General features: G+C 39.1%; 1 non-coding gene across 1 annotated transcript; it reads left to right on the forward strand.

Annotated features, from left to right (window-relative positions):
* The first annotated feature begins 580 nt into the window (after window positions 1–580).
* TRNAW-CCA lies at window positions 581–652 on the forward strand. Its single transcript has one exon. It is a non-coding gene; the product is annotated as a tRNA-Trp (tRNA).
* The last annotated feature ends 4,018 nt before the right edge of the window (window positions 653–4,670 follow it).

A 4,670-nucleotide genomic window follows, 5' to 3' on the forward strand; every position in this document is an offset into this window, starting at 1 on the left:
TGCTTTGGCAATTCTGGATCCTTTGTGTGAAAACCAATGTCTTGGTCATTGTGTTTTCCTCCTGGGCAAATATATCACCAGGGAATATCTTTTAAACACTTTGTCTAGTTCACTTTGTTGTTAATATTTGTGCTTTCTTGGATTTCAGAGATAGCAGAGGTATTTGCCACATACTTAGATGGTTTATTTTATGGTCACAGTGAAAAGATCGTATTCCATCAGCAACTACTACTGTTTGGTTTCTCTGGAATGACTTTACTAATACTGTGTGTTCTTTATTTCTTATTCAAAGTCATGACACAATTATTACAAAAACTTGCCTATGTTCAGTTATCCTTTCAAAATGAGCCATTTTTCATATCTATTTGAAGATCCTAATCTTCAATTTCACCATTTTCATCTGACCTAAGTCTTACTGGATGGCCGTTTTCAGCATCTAGGGCAGTGCCTGACAAATCATAGGCCTGCTTGAGTGAATGCCCGTCATTCTAATTGACATTTTTCATGCCTGTTTACAAAATTTTGTACAAATAAAAGTCTCAATATTATCATTGCTTCGTTTTTAGAAACTTCTTGGGCTTCCCTGGTAGCTCAGAGGTTAAGGTGTCTGCCTCCAATGCAGGAGACCTGGGTTCGATTCCTGGGTAGGGAAGATCCCCTGGAAAAGGAAATGGTAACCCACTCCAGTATTCTTGCCTGGAGAATCCCACGGACGGAGGAGCCTGGTAGGCTACAGTCCACGGGGTTGCAAAGAGTTGGACGTGACTGAGCGACTTCACTTCACTTCACTTCTTCATACTAACTTTGACTGTTTCTTCTCATTCATTATGTCAACAAATAGACTCGGTATATATTATACTTTGCAAGTTCATAGATTTAAATTAAAGCTTTAAATAAATGAAAGGTATGTTAGTTTTCTATGACTTCCATAACAAAATACCACAGACTGGGTGGCTTGAACAAGGGAAATGTATTTTCTCACAGTTTGGGAGGCTAAAAGTCAGAGATCAAAGTGTCAGCTGAGTCAGCTGATTTCTTCCAAGGTCTCTTTCTTTGGTTTATAGATGGCTGTCTCCTTTCTGAAGGTTCACATGATCTTTCTTCTGTATGTATCTGTGACGTAGTCTCTTCCTGAGATAGTGATGGACTTCGGCATGATTTCTTAGTGGGTGTGTGTGTGTATGCACATTTCAGTCTATAACAGAAGGCAATGAGAAATAAAATAAACATCACAGTGCACACAATATCCATGTCACATGTTACACTGGTAATTGTCACAAAGATGAATTCATCTTACAATGAACTCATTTTGGTAAGGGGATTATCTGAACTGACCCATTATTGGGACCAGGCAATGTTCTTTTTCTACCATAACTTGTATCTTGTAAAGGCTCTTTACACAGAGTTATATTTTTATATTTAATTAACAAAAAAAAAATAGATATTAGCAGTAAGTTATTAGCTCGGATTTGAAAAAATCTCCTTTGCTCTACTCACCATGCTATTGAGTTCCCCAATCATTGGGATGTCATCTGCCTTGCTTACAATGACTAAAAACGTGAGAAATCTGCATATTTTACATATCATCATCTCCCTTGACTGCTCCCTTTCACTCCCATTCCTATTGTTACAACTCTGAATGACCTAAAAGGGATAGTGCATTTATCTTTTGGCTACTTCCAGTTTGGTAGGGTCTAGTGTGCTGACTGCAAGGAGATCCAACCAGTCCATCCTGAAGGAGATCAGTCCTGGGTGTTCAATGGAAGGACTGATGCTGAAGCTGAAACTCCAATACTTTGGCTACCTCATGCGAAGAGTTGACTCATTGGAAAAGACCCTGATGCTGGGAGGGATTGGGAGCAGGAGGAGAAGGGGACGACAGAAGATGAGATGGCTGGATGGCATCACCGACTCGATGGGCATGAGTTTGAGTAAACTCTGGGAGTTTGTGATGGACAGGGAGGCCTGGCGTGCTGCGATTCATGGGGTTGCAAAGATTTGGACACGACTGAGTGACTGAACTGAACTGAACTGAACTGAGTGTGCTTCAGCTCTGCTGGCCTACTTCAGTGATTCTAACATGGGGTAATTTTTATTTTCACTTATAGCAACACTGTACCAGGAGCTATGGTAGTAACCATGTCGACATTCTTGTTTCCATAGAGATTTATTCTGTTTAAGGTGGGGGTTGGGGTGAGGGGAACAACCACTAGGTAAGAACATGTAAAAGCTATGAGGGGAAAAGTACCTTTTCATATTAAAATGATAGGATGAAAGATCTCCATTGATGATTTGACAAAGGCTGCTAATGGAATTGCAAGAACAGGACATGGATTTCTTAGACAGCATTAAGTAAGACCTTAAGAGGAAGGGGGTTGCTTTGCTTAAGAACATGAAAAATCATTTATTCATTTGACAAATATTTAAATATTTTGTTGGCATCTGCCATGTGGTAAACAATGCCCCAGGTTCTAATGATTCAAATGTGAACAAAAATAGACAAGGAGAGAGGCATTAAGTGGAATAATTGGATTCTAGTCACATATGTCTACATAAAGTTATATTTGTAACCCATGGTGTGAAGAGGGGTACAGGAGTAAGGACAGCCTTTGTTAGGAGAATTTGAACTGTCCAAGCAATTAGAATTGACTTCTCGGCAGAACTGACACCTGAATTTCAATCTGAAGAATGAGTAGGAGTATCTAGGTGAAGACAGGAAGCAAAATTGATTGGTAAAGGAGAGTGATCAGACTTGAGCTGTGAAGAGCTGGCTTGTTTGTTTTCCAGAAAGTGGGAAATACCTTGTCTTTCCCCAAACATTCTGGAGAACATCCCCTTTTTGTATCATTCTGCCATGATCCATGATGTCCTCCAGGGCGGACTGAGTGAGTTACCTTGCTACATCATTCATAAATCTCTACTGTAAGAATAAAATTGCACTGGGTTCTTGTGATTACTGAATGAGTTGCTGGAAGACAAGGCCAAGTGAGGCATGTGCAGATAAGGAAAGTATATCCTGAAGAATATGTGTGTTCTGACCTGAACCTGAAGGAGAGGTGGAGATCTGGTGTTGGCAAGGTGATCACTTCACTCACTGTGGAGAGAGCCACAGATCGAGGAGAGAAACTGTTTCCTATCATTAGTCCAGATCAATGATTCAGTTAGTTAGTCATTCTTTTCAATAATGACTGTGGTTATTTCATTCTGTTTCTTGGGTTTGAAATTCCTGAGATCATCCTGCACTTTGCTTCTAATGCTCATATCCACTCCCAAATCTCCTAAATTGTTGCTGGTATCTTTTCAATTACACCACCTGGCCCTTCTCCCTTCCCAGAGATAAACCTTTCAGTTGCACCCTAGTTAGCCTTCCTTGTAGTTACTATCTTTTTTTAAATGAACTTGTTAGTCTCTGCTTTTTCAGTTATCTGCTCTTTCAAACAGTTATTACTTACTTAGGCTTCCTTCTGATTCTTTTAGTATGAATCCACGCCTGGTTCCCTCTAATTTCTAATTTAATTAAAATACTTTTAGTATTATTTGTGTAGGGTCTCATCTTGCACAAAATTTTTTTCCACAAAGAAAACTTATATTCAAAAAGAAGAATACTTGTATTTATTTTAATTAGTCATGGAAATTAAAATAATGACAAATGAGAAAATTAATAGATAGATGACTATCCCTTTATAGGTGTTTTTTGTTCCCTTATCTTTTTCTTTTAAGGTAGAAGAAAAAATATGTAAATTGTGAGCTTTCTATATGCAAAGGATTCGGCTTGTTCAAGGTCACAGCCATGATATAGGCTGACAAAATAATAAATGACTAAATACACAATAAATGGGAAAAGTACAAATGGATAAAGATCTGTATTACAGATCCCAATAAAGGTTGGAATCTGATAAAGATATGTTTCATGTGTGTTCTATTCAGACTTTTTCTTGACAAAGTGGTTCTCAAATTTGTGTATGTACCTCAGTATCACTGATGGGTCTTGATGAAATGTAGGTTGCTGGGCCTCATACCCAGAATTTATGATTCAGGAGTTCTGAGGTGGTCCAATTTCTAATAAGCTCCCAGGTAATACTGCTGATCTGGGGACCTCACTTTGAGAACCATTGATTTAAATGGAATATCACAAAAAGACAGGGAGAAAAGGAGAACTGAAACTTTGTTGGTCTTTGAGGTAAGGGTACATTTACCTCTGCAATGTGAATCTCCACTATAGTCATGCTGTTGCATAATTTCCTCTGGATTTGATCTACAGTAATTCTCTACATTATATTATTCCACGGCAAATAGAAGGGGAAAAGGTAGAAGTCGTGACAGATTTCCTCTTCTTGGGCTCTAAAATCACTGCGAATGGTGACTGCAGCCATGAAATCAGAAGACAATTCCTTCTTGGCAGGAAAGCTATGACAAACCTAGGCAGTGTGTGGAAAAGTAGAGACATTCCTCTGCCGACAAAAGTCTATCTAGTCAAGGCTATGGTCTTCTGAGTGGTCATGTACAGTTGTCAGAGCTGGAGCATAAAGAAGGCAGAATGCCAAATAACTGATGCCTTTGAACTGCGGTGCTGGAGAAGACTCCTGAGAGTTCCTGAACTGCAAGGAAATCAAACCAGTCTTAAGGGGAATCAACCCTGAATATTTGTTGGAAGGACTGACGCTGAAGCT

This window comes from Cervus canadensis, chromosome 33, assembly GCF_019320065.1.
Source record: "Cervus canadensis isolate Bull #8, Minnesota chromosome 33, ASM1932006v1, whole genome shotgun sequence".
Lineage (NCBI taxonomy): Eukaryota > Metazoa > Chordata > Mammalia > Artiodactyla > Cervidae > Cervus > Cervus canadensis.